The sequence below is a fragment of the Orcinus orca genome, chromosome 1 (genome assembly GCF_937001465.1).
Source record: "Orcinus orca chromosome 1, mOrcOrc1.1, whole genome shotgun sequence".
Classification (NCBI taxonomy): Eukaryota; Metazoa; Chordata; class Mammalia; order Artiodactyla; family Delphinidae; genus Orcinus; species Orcinus orca.
In genome coordinates this window covers 133906326-133926429 of record NC_064559.1, presented here as the reverse complement: position 1 = coordinate 133926429, position 20104 = coordinate 133906326, and the positions used below count along the sequence as shown (strand labels likewise).

General features: G+C 44.2%; 1 long non-coding RNA gene across 1 annotated transcript in view; it reads right to left on the bottom strand.

Annotated features, from left to right (window-relative positions):
• LOC117202292 (uncharacterized) overlaps positions 1-20104 on the bottom strand; it is a 52638-nt gene that overhangs the window by 18041 nt on the left and 14493 nt on the right. Inside the window, exon 2 of the long non-coding RNA XR_007479075.1 lies at positions 587-690. This is a non-coding gene — a long non-coding RNA (uncharacterized LOC117202292). The remainder of the gene's footprint in view (positions 1-586; positions 691-20104) is intronic.

The following is a 20104-nucleotide window of genomic DNA, read 5'->3' as shown; positions in this document are numbered from 1 at the left end:
AGAATCTGCTGTGGGCCAGTTGTACTTTCCACTACAATTTTAATCACAAGCATTACATACTTTCAGTATTTCATTTGATGCTTAAAAGGAAATATGAAGACTTGTCCAAAACCAGCTCCAGTTAGCCATCCCATAATAGCACCACCAGGAGTGTGCCAGGCTATAAGGGCCAAAGCAAAAGCTCAGAGGGACATCAGAGCAAAAGGCTGGAAGTGCTAAAGCAGGTGGGTCTGAGCCATGACAGGCAGCAGGAAAGAAAGAAGCATCCTCAGTAGATACTAAGCTATCAGGTACTAAGCTATCCTGATAAGGCACATTCCTATTCTATGAGCTCACAGACTGTATGTAGCTAAAATCAGTCAACAGTCTGCCCCTCATCTTGATGGGAAGTTGGTTCTTTGAAAATGTGCTTCTATCGCCTCACTTCCTACACACACACACACCCCAAATCCTCCTCTATCAAGCTCAGTTTCTGATTGAAATGCTCTGCTGATCCTCAAAAAGAAAAGGAGAAACTCTTCAAAATCATAATGAAGGTATCATTGTACCGATGCTTTGGGAGGACTTTCCTCCTCTCAGTTCTTACCTTCCTCACCTGGAGGTGCACTCAGGCTCCAGACAGGAAGGCCAGGAGCTGAGCTCATCTGATGAGGGCAATCTGTGAAGTCCAGGCGCACCACACTGGCTCGGCTTTCCCAAATGAAAAGAAAAAAAAAAAAAATGTGAGACAGCTACAGGCAGGTGACTCAAGGGGCGCAGCTACACATCCAGTGCCTTTGTGCAAACTGTAAAAATGTGCCTCCTTCAGGGCCTTGGATCGGAAACATTTTTTATCCCTCAAGGCTGAAGCACTTGTGAACACAATGAGAGAAGTAGGGCTATATTCCTCCTTGGTCGGACATTTTTGTGCAGGACAGAAACTGCATAAGTGCACCTGGTGGCTGGCTATGTGAGAAGGAGGTATTGGAGGGCTAGGGGTAATGAAAAACAAAATGCCTGACCCCTACTCTATGCACCCCAAGGATGAGACCCTTTTCCTTTGCAGCTGGAGTTTCATCTGTGCTTGGATCTCCCCGAGAAGACACTAACCTCCGAGTCTTTCGCCTCCATGCTGCCCCCAGCACTAACCCTGCTCGAGGCCTGTGGTATCAATACTTAAACCAGGCTGAACTAGGAAGAATGAACAAATAACTTAGAAGGCCATTTGGAGAGGGGCGATGTGGTGTCATGGAAAGTCTGCAGGATGTGGAAGCAGCTGGCCTGGCGGGCTGACTTGATAAGTGTCCACTTGGTGAGGCAGAACTGCATTTCCCAGAGTTCCCTTCCCTGCACGTGTCCCATCAGAGTGGCCACAGGAGATATTCTTGTGGGAGATCTGAAGGGGAGAAGCAAAGCAATGGGCCTCTTGTAGCTCACACCTGTTGCCACTAATCTTCTGACTCACCTTGTTGGCCCCAAACAGGTGTCTTTTATTGTTGCTCTTGCCACCCCAGAGCTCTCCAGTGTGAAAGCAATTGCAGCTGCCACCCCACCTCCCCGCCCCCATTCCAAACTCTCTAGCTACAATCTCTTGAATTCTTAGCCGACAGCCAAATAACACCGACCCCATTCCAGTCAGCTGACCTCCCTCCCCTCCCAGGAAGAATGCCAGCATTTTCACAGGGGCTTTGAGAGACAGGGCTTTTGCGCAAAGAAAGGATGGGAGCAGAGCTTGTAGGCACCAGACCAGGCTGGTAGGGGAGGTGTTTTGGGGTGTTTTCCTCCAAACCCCACCATGACTGGCATTACATACTCTATTTAGTTTCACGATAAAGGTGATTATTTATGACATTATTAGCAAAGACTGTAAATACCTCAGAGAAGGCCTCCACTGTTTAAGTTCTTTTCCAGTTTTAGGGACATGCCGGAATATGGAGCAGTTCAGACAAGGAGGTCGCTCAGCCCTCCCTGCTGTTTTACCCTCTGCCTCATCCGCACCCTCCACTGCCAACGTCCGTGTCTACACCCTTCATCCCGCCACTCTCTCCCTTTCATCCTGCTGTGTTACTGCCCTGTCCTCCATCTGTCTTGCCAAAAATGAACAAAGGAGTATAAGCTACCCTAGGATGGCTTGACACAGAAAAGATGTCTTTTCAAAATCCCAGAATGTCACGGTAAACTCGCTGAGAAACAGTATGATGGACTGTATCAGCTTTTCCAAACTCAGTCTCTGTGAAAAAAAACGCTGAACACTTGACTCATTTGCTGACAATTTGGGACAGTTAAACAGGGCAGTAAGAAGAGAGAAAGAAGAAAGGAATAAATAAATGGTTTCTTTTTATCCATAGGTATCTGATTCAGGTGCCACGGTTCACGAATCTTGGAATACAGTCAGCTACAATCATGGGTGATTCTCCAGATGAAGAGACCAAATACTGGCAAAACAAGAAGCAGATTTGGACCATCACATTCCTACTCTCATGGATGCTGAGAAATGGACGCAGGACAACCACCCCCAAGTTTCCTGGTACTGCCCCTGTCATTACAGAATCCTGGCTCCTTCAAGGTATCATCTCTTGCCCCTGCCAGAGAAAACCAGTCTTTAAAAGAAACTAAATCCAAGGTCACTTACTTCCACATAAAGAGAATATTTTGTTGGCTGCCAAAATTCATTTTTCTAATGTACTCTTATCCAATAACTTAAGCCTGGTGCACTGGGCACAGTCCAACTTGGGTAATTCCATCCTCCCAACCAAATTCCCCCAAGGAGTTTGAACTGGACATGATATTCAATATTATTCTTCACTCCTTCAGCTATCCCCTCATTCATTAAACTAATGCTTTTCATTTCCAAAGCATGATGCAGATATGGGGATGGAATTTCTAAAAAAGGATTATTCTTAAGAATTTAGTGATGAGAGGTTCCATTACATGAATTCAGTCAAGTTCTTTGGAAGTCAAATCTGGATTCATTTATTTAACAGATAGTTATTAAAGTATATGCCAAGTGCTGTTCTCAACATTGTCGATGCAACAGGGCACAAGAAAAGGTTTCTACCCTCAAGAAATAAATATTAGAACAAGTATATGAGATGAAGTTGGAGTGAGGGGCAAGAATCAGACCATTTAAGCCATGATCTAGAGTTTGGATATTATTATAAGGACAGTTGGAGAGTATTGGTGGAGTGATGTGGTCAGATATGGGTTTTTTTTAAAAAATAAGATCACCATGGAGGAATTTCTGTGGGCCAGGGTCCTAGTCTTCTGCTATTTTCCACTGGAATTGAATTATTTGGGGGTCAACACAACTGTGGCCCTATTCTCCTCCCTGCAAGCCCTCAAACAGCATTGAATCTTGGTTCACTCAGAGGGCCAAAGAGGCCAAAGCCACGGTTTGGCCACATGGGCCATCAGCACTGCATCATTGCATGATGAATGCTGCTTCCCTCTTCCTCTCTATATCTGGCTGTATACTTCACAGGCTCCCTTTGGTCATATGGGACACCAGACAAAAGAAGGTAAATGAAGAAGCATTAGTTCATCTCCACTGCTCCAAGAGCCACCCATGCTCTGCTGAAGGTAGTTCAGGGACAAAATCAAGGAGCAGAAACATCGATACATACATGTGGCTTATTGAATGGTGGCATTCTTAGATGAGCATTACCATTGAAAAGAATCATTTAAAACTTTCTAGTTATTGCTCATCCTGTGAACAGTGACATATATAAATGAGACAGTCATAGAATCTGGACATAGAAGGGGATATTAGTGGTCATCAAGTCCAACCTTTCACCTAGGTATAAGATTTTATACTGAATCCTCCTAAATATCTTTTTGTTAGTTTAGATTTATCCTTCTACCCAGTTGAGATATTTTTGAATATTAATTCTCTTATCAGGCATATTACCTAACCATCCATGTTTTATGACAGATATAAACTCAATAACACACTGTGGCAAAGACAGTTCTCACCAAATATGCCATGTACTCCCCTGCTTTTCCCAGACTCTTTTGTAATTGGGTTGGGGCCATGTGACTTCCTGTGGCCAATGGACTGTGAATGAAGGTGATGTCACTTCTGGGCCAAGTCATTTAAGAGCCAGTATGATTCTTTTATTCTTACGTTCCCCTGACACAGAGACCTTGTAGGCCACAAGTTCTAGATGTCATAACTACAGGGGGAGCTTATGTGAATTCCATTAAAGACTCTACATCCAACTACAAATTGGATTTATCACCCAAAGACATTAAAAAGAGTAAATTAAATGTCATTATATCCATCTACACTAAAGTCCCAAGGACCATGGTAGTTAATCCACTGAAGGTTTTTAAGCGTGGCTGTGATATAATCAGATTTGAATTTTAGAGATGTATCTAATGGGGAGCGAACTGGAGGGAACTGAGACCGGAAGTGGGAAGAACAGCTAAGAGGCTGGCTCAAGGGCATCTGGAAAGGGGGTGATGATTTTGGGAGCCACTATGAGCTGAAGAAAAGCACAGTTCTGTCATAATCACTTCATTTCCACATTTGCCAGTGTTGCTAGACTGGTGTACCAGGGAAATGACCAAATCCATAGCCCTGAACCTGCTCTTGCGTACCACTCTGGCTGGTCCTGCCCATTCTCTCTCATCGGTCCTCTGGCCACTTGTACCCCTTTTGGTTTCCTTCACTGCCTTGAGGACTCTTTCCAAAGCTGGGCTTTTGCACAAGCTCCTTCTTATGTTTAGAATGCTTTCTTACTTTGTCCCCTTTTCCTGGCTAATTCCTCAAACTTTAAATTTCAATTTTCTCAGGGAGGCCTCCCCTGACCCCCTAAACCAAGTTAGATCCCCTCACTTAAACCATTTGCCCTTTGCTCTTCCCCTTTCAGGACATTCAATACCCCGGCAATCACTTCTTACAAAAGCACTTTCTCTCTTTTTGAGACTAAAAAAATTCTTTGAGGGCAAAAACCATGCCTGTTGTGTTTATCCCTGAGAACTTAGAACAGTGCAAAGTAGGTGTTCAAATAACATTTGTTGAATAGGATTATCTAATAATTTGTTCTGAAAATGTGTCAGAAGTAAGTGTGACGCTAAGTGGATCGCAGGTTTTAAATCTCCCCTTAACCCTCCTACACTGTTGGTGTGGGAATGTAAGTTGGTGCAGCCACTATGGAAAACAGTATGGGGGTTCCTCAAAAAACCTAAAAATAGAATTATCATATGATTCAGCAATCCCACTCCTGGGCATATATCCAGACAGAACTCTAATTCAAAAAGATACATGCACCCCTGTGTTCACAGCAGTGCTATTCACAATAGCCAAGACATGGAAATAACCCAAATGTCCATCAACAGAGGAATGCATAAAGAAGATGTGGTACATATATACAATGGAATATTACTCAGCCATAAAAAAAGAAAGAAAGAATGCCATTTGCAGCAACATGGATGGGACTAGAGATTATCATACTATGTGAAGTAAGTCAGAAAGAGAAACATAAATACCATATGATATCACATATATGTGGAATCTAAAATATGACACAAATGAAGCTACCTATGAAACAGAAAAAGACTCACAGAAATAGAGCACAGACATGTGGTGGCCAAGGGGGAGTGCGGGTGGGGGAGGGATGGACTGGGAGTTTGGGGTCAGCAGATGCAAACTATTATATACAGGATGGACAAACAACAAAGTCCTACTGTACAGCACAGGGAACTATATTCAATATCCTGTGATAAACAATAATGGGAAAGAGTATTAAAAAGAGTGTGGGGCTTCCCTGGTGGCGCAGTGGTTGAGAATCTGCCTGCCAATGCAGGGGACATGGGTTCGAGCTCTGGTCTGGGAAGATCTCACATGCTGCGGAGCAGCTAGCCCCGTGAGCCACTATTACTGAGCCTGTGCGTCTGGAGCCTGTGCTCCGCAACAAGAGAGGTCGCGATAGTGAGAGGCCCGTGCACCGCGATGAGGAGTGGTCCCCACTTGCCCCAACTAGAGAAAACCCATGCACAGAAATGAAGACCCAACACAGCAAAAATAAATTAATTAATTAATTAAAATTTTTTTAAAAAATGTGTGTGTGTGTGTATATATATATATATATATATATATATATCACTGAATCGCTTTTCTGTACAGCGGAAATTAACACAACATTATAAATCAACTATACTTCAATTAAAAAGAAAAATAATCTCCCCTTTTTGTTTTCGGCCCTTCTCCAGATTCTGGATGATTCCTCTTTCCTTAAGCTTCCTCAGAGATGACCTACAATAATTCTTTTCATTTTCTGGGGTTGTCATTGCTTCAGTGCAGGGATCTACAAACTACAGCCCAGCCCAATTCTGGCTAGCTGCCTGTTTTTATAAATAAAGTCTCATTAGAACACAGCCACACCTATTCATTTCCAAATTATCGGTGGCTGCTTTCACACTACAAAAGCAGACTTGAGTAATTGCAACCTAGACCACATGGCCCACGAAGCCTAAAATATCACGTTTACAGAAGAAAATTTGCCAACCCCTAGTCTAGGGTAAATTTTTGAACTCATTTAAGACAGCTATGTGATTTCTTTCTGTCAGCTCATCTATATTTGGATGTTTCCTTTTGCCCATCTTTGAACTGCCTTTACAATTTCAGATGTATTCTTTCTATTAAAGAATTCAGAACAAAATAGACACCTGCCTATTATCATCTGCTGACATATATCCTCTGCCCCATGCAGTGTCTCTTCTACATTTGGTACTTTTTGTGATAAAGTTCATTTATTGAAAACAAAAATCACTTTCTCATTTTTTAAGTTACTCAATTAACATTTTCTTTTCTTTTCCAGTTTTATTGATACACTTGACATAGAACATTATATAAGTTTAAGGTACACAACACAATAATTGGATATATATATATGTAGTGAAATGATCACAGTAAGTTTAGTTACCATCCATCACCTCTGCCTCATTTGTTCTCCTTGCTCTACACCTGTGTAACAAAGTCCATTTTAACACCCTAAGTATTTTTGTAAGATGCATTTCACTCTCAGTTTTCTTTTGCGGGTTATATCTGTTCTCGATTATGTGCTCCTCTGCCCACGACCCTTTACAATAAGAACTCACCAAAGAGCTCTCTTTGCAGACACAATCATTCCTTTCTTCAGGATCACCTCCACTTGTGTTATCAGAATTTTTTTTGAAAGTTACTTATCTCTCAAGATTGGATCTCTTGATATAACTGTGAGTTTTTCTTTCTCTTTTTCAAAAATTTTCAAGTGTTATTTTGAGTTTTGAAAGCATGTCAGAAGGAGCCAAGATGTCCTTCCTGAGCAATTTTGGGCTCTCAGACGATTCCCACTCACCTTCTACTATCCTCCATCCAGTTCCCACCTGGTCAGTATCATGGGTTGAATTCTTTCTCCCCCAAAAAAGATGTGCTGAAGCCCTAAGCCCCAGTACCTGAGAATGTAATATTTTTTGGAAATAAGGTCTTTATAGAGAAAATCAAGTTAAAATGAGGTCATATGGGACTTCCCTGGAGGTCCAGTGGTTGGGACTCCATGCTCTCAATGCAGGGGGCAAGGGTTCCGCTGGTCGGGGAGCTAAGATCCCACACACCGCATGCTGCGGCCAAAAAAAAAGGAGGTCATAATCTATAATGATGGCATCTTTAACTCCAATAAAGAGGAGAAGTTTGGACCCAGAGACAGACACACAACAGAGAGAACACTACGTGAACATGAAAGCAGAGATGGGGCGATATATCACAAGCCCATGAACACCAAAGATTGGGAGCAAAGCACCAGGATCAAGGAAGAGGCATGAGACAGAGTCTTCCTCCCAGGCCTCAGGAGGAACCAAGCCTGTCCACACCTTGATCGTAGACTTCTAGCCTCCAGAACCGTTAGACAACAAATTTCTACTGTGTTAAGTCACCCAGTTGGTGCGAATTTGTTACAGCAGCCCTAGCAAACGAATACAGTCAGAATCAGTCCAGAGATGTGAGAGTTTGCAGGCTGATTCCAACGTGAGCTCCACCTCATTTCCCCTGGTTCTGCTGACTCTAGCTCCTCCCATCAGAGCCTGTGGTCATCCCAGTAAAGATCTTCAGATTGAAGGTTAACCTCCAGATATGTTCATCTCAGTAACTCCAAGATGGGGCCTCAGATCTGACTTTCATGAAGCCATAGAGGTAATCCTGAGGCATGAGAAGCAGGGAGGGCCTAACTCACTTTGTATAGTTTAGTCTCCTTCCTGGCCCCAGGGCCTTAGCACAACACTCGAGAACTGACAGACCCACATCTGCTGCTAACCTCAGCCAGGATCCAGGGCCCCCAGTGGGCTCCTGTGCTGCCTGGTGTCCCCAGGTGCCCCTTCCCTGAACAGATCTAGGTGGGGGCCTGCTCTTCCCTCACACCTTTGCCAGTCCTTCCCCTCTCCAGGCCCTAGTCCAGTGACAGATCTCCCAAATTATTATCCTTCATTCATATGGGGGGAAACTGAGGCACATAAAGGTTACGACCCTTGTCCAGGATCACAGAGCTAAGTGGCGCTCCTGGGACTTGAACTTGGGCAGTCTGCCTCCAGAGCTGCTCTTTTCTCCCACCCTTTCTCACAAGGATAAGAAGTTTGCCCACCATGCCGGGCAGCTTTGTAACAGGTTTCCTATCAACCATCACCCTACCTACCTGCTTCAAGCAGATGGTCACCAGCAAGCCCCTCTTCTAGAGAAATCCTAGAATACCCTTGGGGATGAGTCAAACAAAGGGAGGGAGTGCTAAGGGTGGGCAGGGGTCAAGGGCTCCAGCCCTGATCCTGTCCCAGTAAGCGAGTCTTTCTCAGAAAAGCAGAAAGACCAACAGATTACTAATGTCAGTCATTTAAGGACACATCCCCTGTCCAGTGAAGCAGCCCAAGGTGCGCTTCAGGGGAAAGTCTGGGTGGATGGGACTCAGTTGACCCTCAGCCCATCTGTCCTTCACTCAGTTGACTATCTGCCCTCACCTGCCCCAGTTCCTCTTCCGCTTGACTCAGCCAGCTTCACGAGCCACAAGAATAATCTCCTTGCTATTGGCCTACAGTTTTTCAGACTTTATCAGGCAGCCTCTATAACCGGGTATGGCTCAAGTCTTAGGGACAGAACACCTAGACACGGCTCCACCATCCTTCCCCCACCTCTAAGGATTCAGGATGGTCCTGACAGGCAGCCTGCAAGGAAAATGATTCCTGGCTGGAATTAAATAATAGAAAGCTTCTAGAAATCTAGATTTGACACTGATAACTGAAAGATTTAAGGCATGAGCCATAAGACTGGTTAGGAAAGACTCTACTCCATTCCCAGGCATCTGAACCTGCTGTGATGTAAGTCTGACCTAGCTTTGGACAAATGTGCCCTTGAACTGGCAGGATATACCTTCATACTTAAGGGACTGTTAATCAGCACAACATGGCAGCTAATACGTAAAACGAATGGTAAAAAGGAAAAAGGCAATAAGCTCCTCACTAAATGAAAGAGATACAAATCTGAGAAACGCAATCTGGCACTGATTGAAAGTAAATTACCAGCTGATCAGACAGCTGTAAATACAGGGAGAGAAGCCTCAACAGGCAGCAGGATTTTATAAGGAAGAGGGAAAGTAGAGAGGGCACAGGAGGCGCTGAGCAGAGACAGTGCTTGGCAAAGAGCAATGGTGGCAGCTCTGTCCTGCCAAGATTACAAAAGCAGGAAGGGAGTTATAGGAAGTGCTCTGTAGATGGAGCCTACTTGAAAGGGTAGCACCCCAGCTCCCACTCTCCGAGCCCCACCTGCGTGGTGAGCCTGAAGGGGTTAAACAGTCAAATCCATTTCCGGGAGCAGCTAGGAGGGCTGTTTGTTATTGCAAACACAGGAAGTATCAAGGATCTCAGTTCAGAGGGGGAAAACCTGTTTTAGCTTATACTCAATGTGAAAGCGTCTCACTTCCTACCAAAAAGCCAAGGACTTAAAAACCACTCTCAAACGTAAAATAGATAGCTAGTGGGAAGCAGCCGCACAGCACAGGGAGGTCAGCTCGGTGCTTTGTGACCACCTGGAGGGGTGGGATAGGGAGGGTGGGAGGGAGGGAGATACAAGAGGGAAGAGATATGGGAACATATGTATATGTATAACTGATTCACTTTGTTATAAAGCAGAAACTAACACACCATTGTAAAGCAATTATACTCCAATAAAGATGTTAAAAAAAACAAAAAAATCACTCTCATCCCTGTAGCCTACAGGGACAGAGTCCATGCAGACCTCAGCGGGAGATACCATCCCCCAAATAGCAGCTGGGCCAGTTTCTGCAGAGAGCAGAACTGAAAGAAACAGCCCCTGCAAACTGAGAACTCTCTGCAATCAGCAGAAGGAGCTTGGGGCAAGGAAGGACAGAGTAGTGTCACTAGAAACTCAGGACCCTCTGTGCATCCCAACAGAGACCCCCTCTTCCTTGGGCAAGTAAGGAGAGAGAGTGTGGTGAGCCTAGGAAGAGGTGATTGATTGGGCAGAAATGGTGGGGGAAGAGGATGACTGTGGTTTTTGCTCTGGTGATGGAAGTGAACGTAGCAAAGAAAAGAAGTGATGGCTTAGTCCCGTGGGTGTTATTGTTTCCATAGCCCCAGGCCCTGCACCAGAGCTTGTAGTCCCAAGCAAGGCAGCTGTGTGCTCTCACGGTCCAAGGAGAGAAAATAGAGAGGACATAGATGCTTGGTTAGCTCAGCAACACTCCACCCTTGTCTCCTTTGGGTTCCAGCCCTCAGGCCCTGGACATGCCTGTCACCATGAGTGAGCTCTTGGGGGACACTGGACCCAATGACCACATCAGCTACAGTTTGCATCCAAAAAGAACCATTCCAATGGAACATGGCAGAGGACATATGAGAGGATGGGTAAGCAATATAGAATAAGGATAATGGGGGAAGGAGCAGGGAAAGAGGTCTTCGAGCTCGGATAAAGTCATTCCTTTAGCCAGATCTAAAGCTGTCATTAATTCCCTAAGATAGAGGCATTTTAAGTTACAACATACCTGATGCCACCTGAAGCTTATTGTGTTGATACCACATTTAAATATTAACTGATATAATTAACTGTTCAGTTAACTGGATACAGTTCTCATTTCACATGTAAGGTTAGTCATTCTCAACAAATCTTTTGATTGCCTCTATAAAATTCAGAGTTAAAGAACCCCTTAAAGCATCTGCGGATGCCCCAAAACTGTCATCCGTAGTCATTCCCACAATCTGAGGGCAAATTTTGAATAAGTAGTCATTCTTATCAAATGCTTCCCTAGCAATGCTTGCAGCTATGTGATGTGGTGCCCATCACAGAGCCAGTATAAATCATATCACGAAAGGAGCACACATTGCTTAGCCCAGCCCAGAAAGACATCAGAGATTTTGTTGAACTAGTTTGGGGCCAACTTTTGGATGAGGACAGAAGGGGAACTGAGATTGCTTCATCTGGTGTTAACTAAAATGAAGGTTAACATGCCAAGTATCTGGGTCACTGCCTAAAAATAAGACAACAGATTGGAGAACTAAAGTTGTGACTAGGAGGATGTGTTAACACTGAAGAAAAGGGTGTAAAGACAGGAGGATCTGTTGCTGAGAGCTGGTTCCCTCATGGATAAGAAGTATGAAGAAAACACAAGAGGAGACAAGAGCAGTGAGGGGAGGTTGGAAGGCCTTCAACAAAGCTTCCCTTTAGTGCACCACCACGACTTCTTCCCCTGCCCTCAGAACAGCTCCTGATGGTGCTGGTAGGAGGTTTACTTCCAATAATCCCTCAAGTCCACTCAATCTTCCTTCTCTGGCAAAGTAGAGAGGAGGATCAATTTTGCGGAAGGAAACACTTGGTTCTCACAGACTCAAGAAGTATAACCCACTTCTCTTCAGACATCTCTATTCTGTTTTCCTAAAACAATGTATGAATTAAGCTACAATGGGCCCTGAAGAAGCCAATTGAAAGCATTGAGTCTGTTGAGGAGGAAGAAATCTTCCCTCTACCCTTCTAGGTTCTTCTGGCTGGTCTAAGAATTAAAGTGACATGAGGCAGATTAACAAGAGAAAAACTTAATTTCATATGTATGGGAACCCCACCTACATGGCAGGGTCAGAAACCTCACGTACTTTAAGAGGTTCGAAGACAGAAAGACAAAATGAGGTATGTATGTCATCCTGAGCTAAGGAATGGGATAGGGGCCTGGTGCTTCCAAGGACAGGAAGGTTATTCAAAGGACAATAGGAGGAAGAGCAGATGTTTGGTAATTAGATATTTGCTCTGCCACACAGATGGCGCCACGTCAATAAAATTTATCTCTGGTAATGACTCTTTTCTGGGGAACATCCCCAATTTAAATTCTTCTAGGTAGCTAAGGGAGGGGTAGTGGTTTCTCTTGAACTACCAGGGTCTCAATTGCCTTGAGCACAAAATGATTCTCACATAAAAGTGACACATTTCGGGGAAGCTCATTCTGAACACTTACTAGTCTGCTTAGCTTCCAGGATTCTAGGATAGAACACCGTTTAATAGCAAATCTTATACCAACTACAGCCCCCCAACTTTTCCACATAGAGTTTCTTCTCTGTAACCAAAAAAATAGATTGTATTGCCTGGAAGTAAAAATATAACTTTAACCAGGTAAGACTTTAGAGCTGCTTTTTAAAAATCTTCTGCTGCAAGAAAAAAAATAGTCCCATTTTAAAACTGATCGATATTAATGCAATTCCTATCTAAATCTCAGCAAGTTTCCTTATAGGCCTAGATGAGTTTCTTCTAAAATTTATATAGGAAAGAAAAAGAGAAAGGGCCTAGAATAGCCAAAGCAATTTTGAAAAACAAGAATAAAGTGGGAGAATCACTCTTCTCAATGTTAGGGTCTGATATATAACTGCAGTATGGAGACAATGTATTGCTAGTGGAAGGAAGAGGCACATACATCAGTGGAACAGAATAGAGAATCCAGATATAGATCCACACAAATATCCCCCATTAATTTTTGACAAAGGAGTAAAAGCAATCCATTGGAGGAGAAATAGCCTTTTCAGTAAGCAGTGCAGGAGCGATTGGGCTTAAACCTCACACCTTATACAAAATTAACTCAAAATTGATCATGGTCTTAGATATAAACACAAAACTATAAGACTTCTAGAAAAGAACACAGAAGAATATCTTCTTGACCTAGGACTAGGCAGAATTTTTAGACTTGACACCAAAGCATGATCCATAATAGGAAAAATGTATAAATTGGACTTAATAAAAATTTTAAATTTTGTTCTGCGAAAGATCCTATAAAAAGAATGAAAAGACAAATTACGGCCTGGGAAAAAACATATCTGACAAAGGCTTTGGGTCTAGAATATATATAGAACTCTCAAAACTCAACATTTAGGAAAAAAAAGGTACATCCTTCAGCACCATGTTTTTTTGTTGTTGTTTTGTTTTGTTTTAATTAATTTATTAATTTATTTATTTTTGGCTGTGTTGGATCTTCACTGCTGCATGCGGGCCTTCTCTAGCTACGGTGAGCAGGGGCTACTCTTCATTGCGGTGCATGGGCTTCTCACTGCGGTGGCTTCTCTTCTTGTGCAGCACAGGCTCTAGGCGCATGGGCTTCAGTAGCTGTGGCAGGTGGGCTCAGTAGTTGTGGTTCATGGGCTCAGTAGTTGTGGCTTGCGGGCTCAGTAGTTGTGGCTCGTGGGCTCTAGAGTGCAGGCTCAGTAGTTGTGGCACATGAGCTTAGTTGCTCTGCAGCATGTGGGATCTTCCCAGACCAGGGCTCAAACCCTGCATTGGCAGGCGGATTCTTAACCACTGGGCTACCAGGGAAACCCCAGCATCATGTTTTACAGCATATGTTCTGTGGACCACCGGACTTTGGATCTTGGGGTAGGGAGTAACAGGGGAGAGCTTGGTAAAATGCAAATTCCTGAGCCTGATTCTATAGATTTGGACAGGGCCTGAGAAAGCTGCATTTAAAACAATCTCTTCAGGAGATTTTTTTTTTTTCTTACTATAATTTGAGAATTCCCACTGCTGTTCGTTCTAGCAAACTATAAAGGAAGAATCACATTAGAAAGAAAACCGACTGGGACTGGGCCACTTGTGCCCTGAAGAGGCCAAACAAAGAACAGGGAATATTTGAAGACAAACAACAAACAGAGGTGTTATGAATAATTTCTAAGAAGCGAGCTCTCTAGATTTACTAGGGTGTGAATGAAATGATGATGTGTACCCTCCCAGTCACCCCTTCCTCACCACCACACACACACTCAAGTGTACAAGTGTGAGGAGAACTTGCTGTGTATGGAGAGATTTGGAAAAATTTCTCGTAGTCCCGCTCAAGGGGCCTGGTATCCCCTGAGACATGGGCTTGTGAGGGCCCAGGAGAGACCTTGTTCTCTGAAGGCAGGGCAGGCACTTTGGCAACCTGGGGGACACTCATCCCCCAGCTGAACCCGTGTCTTTGAAGCCCATGGGAGTTGGGCCTGTGGGAAACCCACGGACAGGGCCCCCAGCTATTGCTGACGAGTGAAGACTTGCCTGTGGGGTGGGGGTCTGACGTCACCTTCTACCACCGTTTTTCCCACCCACTTGCACATAAGCACATACGCAGGTCTAGAAATTAAGGAGCAATCGACTTCTCAGCAATCGACTAAATAGTCTGCGCTTCTGCCTTTACCATTCTGCTTCCAACCCTCCACAGGGAGCCTAAGGACAAAACAACATGACTAGGTGCAGACACAGGTCAAAGCCAGGGCCATCTAAGCAGCTGGTGAGTAAGAAGGCTGTGACCACATCTCTGGGAAATGTGGACAGGGGCCAGCTTGACAAAGAGAAGGAGAAAACCGCCCAGGGGAGGGTGACGTGGGTAACTGTCAGCCCATCAGAAAGTGAAGTGGCACTTAGTAAGAGCAAGACCAGCCGGAAGAGATGCTGGGGTCACGCACTTATCTGCACCGAAGGGCAGGAAGGATCCACCCGCCTGACCCAGCCACCTGGCCTTCTGAGACGGCCTTGCCTGCCCAAGGAGACTGCTGGGTGGCCTCCCAGCCCCCTGTACAACCCTGGTCCCTGCGTTTTCCATCCTTTGCTCATGTGTGGCTATTGTCTGCCCTCTTTGTCAAAACTGATAGCAGCTAATTAGTGCTGAAGCCCAGACTCCAGCTTACTTCCATTCACCTCATTATTTGTTTCTCTTTTGGGCTAAAGCCAAGCAACGGACATTAACATTCCGCCTGCAGGGCAGGCACACATGCAAGCACGCTCACAGGCACCCACTCTCACAAGCATATACAGACGTACACTCACATATCTGCACCCACATGTGTACACACATGCACACACGTACTCACTTATATACACACACGCATGCATATGCATCCACACGTGTACACACTCACACACACTTCAAACCTGGGATAAGGAGAGGAACATAACAACTGCTGGCCCAGTTGAGAGACCACGGCAGGCAGGGATTCAGAATCTCTGGAGCCTCAGGCCCCTGGGGCCAGGACAAGCCAAGGGCTGCAGCCCAGCCGGGGTTTTGTAGGCAGCTGTTTCCTCCTCCCCGCCTCCTGGTCCCGAAGAGCCTGCGCTCTGTAATTCATCGCTACATCTTAGGCCCAGTTTCCAGCCATTGTCAATCGAGTGGGAGACCTTCCAAGTTTCTGTGTCAATGGAGATCAACTGCTCTAAACCCCAGCTCCCCCGAAGCATTCTGGGGCCAGCCTAGCTTGGATTTTAAACAGCAGAGCTGCCCTCCCTGGGTGAAAGCAGACGAGGCCGGGTAGCCCTCTAGTGGCCATGGCCGATGTGGCAATAGTCTTTGAGGGCCCAGGGACTCTGTGCCGAGGCTAGTCAGCTCTCCTGGAAGACACAGGAAGGAAGCACAGTAATAAAATGTTTAGAGCCTACCTCCTCCATCTCCATCGCCCTCAAATCCCCCTGGGCACCAAGTCCTATCAGTCTGCCCTTCCCAACAGCTCTCCCGTGCCTCCAGCCCAGCTGTGGCCTCATCACGCAGGCTGAATCATGCTGCAGTAGTCTCTTCCCTGGATTCTCTGCCTCCGTTGCTTGTGTCTAATTCTTTACACACCTTGCTGCCAAATTCTTTTTCCAGACGTTCACTGCTACCTTCTGTGTTCTGTGTTTGAGAGTCTTCCTCGCCTCCCCATTGTCCAAAGCGCTGATCCTCAAAAGGGAGATGCCCTTCCTGGAGAGGCATCTCACCCTCTCAGGACAGGTGAGTAGCAAGTCCACACGGAGGCTGGCGACGTGGATGCTCTTCCCCCAAACCGTGCTCCTACTGAACCACTTACTGAGGAGCAGTGCCTCCAGGTGTCCTATCCCTCAAACGTACAGAAGTGGCGAAAAGATGGAGAGTCACAAGTCCTCCGGGTATAAAGTTCCAACATCTCAGCCCTCCATAATCTGGCCTCGACTTTCCTTTCTAGCCTTAAGCTACAGCATAATGTCGAGGTGAAGAATTAGAATCAGACTATCTGGGTTAGAGCCCCAAGTCTACAACTTATTAGCTTTGTAACTGTATAAAAGGATCTAAATTCTTTGTTTCTTTACGAAGCTGTTGAGGAGCTATTTAAGTGAGATAGCCCGTGTATCGGATTCAGCCCAGTGATTGGCACATAGTGAGTGTTCAATTACCACTCACCTGCTAACAAGCCAACTGGTTCACTTACGGGGCCCGCACATGCCTTGCGCTTTTTAACTCTGCACTTTGGCTCTTGACACTCGATTTGTCTGGAACGTCCTCTCCCTCCTCTCTAATACCAAGACTCCACTGTTCTCCCAAACCCAGCTCAAATCTCCTCACCTGCTTAGGTACGGATACGATAGTATTGGACCTGTCAACCTCACACAATATGTACTGTAAGAGGAAACTTATATACTTTGCAACAGTTCACCATATACATAAATATACATATGGATGTTTAATAGATAAGTATGATATTTTTATTGTCTGTACAACCATTTTGAAAAGTTAAATAAATCCTTGTAATGCATACTCTTGTGTTACTGGAATCAGTTATTTAAAATTCTTTTACATTTTACTTGTCTCCTTAACCAGAGTATAAATGCCATGAGGATAAGACCTCTGTTTTATACTTATATTCTCCATAGACCATTTCTAACATAATACCTTCACTATATTAGCTACTTAGTAAACACTGCCTTCATTTAATTGAGTGACGGCATCTTTAGTAATAATATTAATGTATGTTCTTATATCTTGAGGCAATTTTCCATTCATCATCTCATGATGATTGTCTAACTTCTACAACATCCCTGAAAGAAAAGTAAAGCTTAGGCCTCTTTCATAAGGAATTCCTTGTTGGCCACAAAATCCTGCAAGCAAGTTTTTAAATTTATATTTAAGTTACATCACAATAACACAGTCTCCAAACGTAAAGCTATCTGGGTCTAGAAGGGCAGGGGGTAAATTTTTTTAAAGTATGCTTATGCCGTGCTTATTCACAACTAAAATGCTGGTACAGCCACTTTAGAAAACAGTTTGGCGGTTTCTTATAAAGTTAAACAAACAGGGCTTCCCTGGTGGCGCAGTGGTTGAGAGTCCACCTGCCGATGCAGGGGACACGGGTTCGCCCCGGTCCGGGAGGATCCTACATGCCGCGGAGCAGCTGGGCCCGTGAGCCATGGCGGTTGAGCCTGCACGTCCGGAGCCTGTGCTCCGCAACAGGAGAGGCCACAACAGTGAGAGGCCCACATACCGCAAAAAAAAAAAAAGTTAAACAAACAATAAGCGTATGAACCAACAAACCCAGCCTAGGTTGTTTGTTTGTTTGTTTGCTTTGCGGTACACGGGCCTCTCACTATTGTAGCCTCTCCCGTTGCGGAGCACAGGCTCCGGACACGCAGGCTCAGCGGCCATGGCTCACGGGCCCAGCTGCTCCGCGGCATGTAGGATCCTCCCGGACCGGGGCACGAAACCGTGTCCCCTGCATCGGCAGGTGGACTCGCAACCACTGCGCCACCAGGGAAGCCCCAGCCTAGGTTTTTACCCTAGAAAAATGCAAAATGCACACTACCACTCATACAAAAACCTGTGCCCTAATGTTTATAGTCTATAAAGACAAAGAAGAGATCAGCGTTTGCCAGGAATTAGGAGTGAGGGTAGGGTTTGACTAAGATGCAGCATAAGAGAATTTACGGGGAGGGGTGATGGAAATATCCTGATTGTGGTAGTGGTTGTACAAATCTATGCATGTGTGAAAACTCATAGAACTATATACCAAAACATACTGTACATAAATATAATGTAAAACAACATTTTTTAAAAAACCTCAGAAGCAAACGTATAGTTTAATCTCAGCAAGTAAAGGAAAAAGTGAATGGTGTCATTAATTAATTCAATATAAAGATACTGATCACCTATTATGTATAAGGCACTGAGTGGGCTAGGCAGAAAGGAAACCAGAAACAGGTGATAAAGCAGTTTTAAGAGCTTTGAAATCTGCTAGAGCTAAGACTGAACCCCTGGACTATCTCTTATGAAATGTGTGTTCTTAGGGGTGTTGCTTAATGTCTTCGAGCTTTAGTTTATGAGGATAATAAAACAGAGAGTAGGGACATAGTAAGAGGCTGAAAATGATTATTATTATTATCATAGCATTGCTAATACTAAAGCTGGTGATGCCAAGAATAACAATGGCTCTACCTTCAAAATATATCCAGAATGTGACCAGTTTTGACATGTCTTTGTCACCATCTGGTCCAGGCCACTGTCACCTCCTGCAACAGCTTACTGCTCCCACCCTACAGTCTATTCTCAACCCAGCAGTCAGAACAATCTCTTCAAAATGTAAGTCAGTTATGTCACTCATCTGCTCAAAACCCTGTTGTGACTCCCCATTTCACTCAGAGTAAAAGCCCAAGTCCTCCCTATTTCTACTAGACCCTGCCGGCTCTGGCTCTATCCGCCTCGCTTATATTACCTTCTACTGCTTTCCCCCTCACTCACTTGGCTTCTTCCACATTGACCTGTTGCTTTGACTTGCAGGCACCAGGCATTTATTTACAGCCTTTGCACTTGCTCTTCCCTCTGTCCAGGACATTTTCCATATGCCTGCATTGATCACTCCCTTACCTCCTTTGTGACTTTTCTCGAACATCACCTTCTCAAAAAGGAAAGAAAAAGAAAAAAGAAAGCTTATCCTAACCACTGTATTTAAAATTTCAAACTGCCCCACTTCCCCCAGTGCCAACAATCCCCTTTATCTTGCCCAACTTTTCCTCTTACCACCTTCTATATAACAAAACCAAACAAACACTGGTAGATGGTTCTCTCATCAATTGCTGTGGGAGTGTAACCTGGTACGACCACTTTGGAAATCTTTTAAAGATTTAAAGAGTATCTACTAAAGCTAAAAATACCCTGTGCTACTCCTGGATATAAATCCAACAGAAAGGAGGGCTTTCCAAAAGACACACATTAAGAACGTTAATAGCAACTTTATTCAGAATATCTCCAAACTAGAAACAACCCAAATATCTATCTACAGTACAATGGGTAAATAAATTGTGATATTTTCAAATAATGGAATAATACACAGTAATAAAAATATGAATTACTGATACCCTTTCCAACATGAATGAATTGCAAGCCTAATATTGAGCAGGAGAAATCAGAAACAAAAGAGAACATTTTATATGATTTAATTCGTTTGAAGTTCAAGAAAGGCAAGGACTTTAATGATAAAGGTCAAATAGAGCTACTTATTTCCCCAATGGGGAGGTAACCTAATCTCTCTGAAAATAATAATAAAAATATTCATCTTGCAGGGCTGGGCTAGTTGCAGATAACATATATCTAACAGCTAGCGCCCATTCCTGGCACAGAGTATTGACTAAATAACTGATAGTTTGTATTCATGTTACGTTCTCAATTCATGTTAGTTTAATAATTATTAAGCAAAGGATAGTTTTATGATACTCAACACAAAAGTTCCAACTGCATGTAACATTAATTTTCTCCAAATAGAAATTCCCATTTTCTTCCTACTAGAATCCATATTTTTGTTCAGGGAAACCATATGTTCAGCCCAGAAAGATGAAGCATGACTAAGTCAAACATGGAACTCCCATGACCCTTTG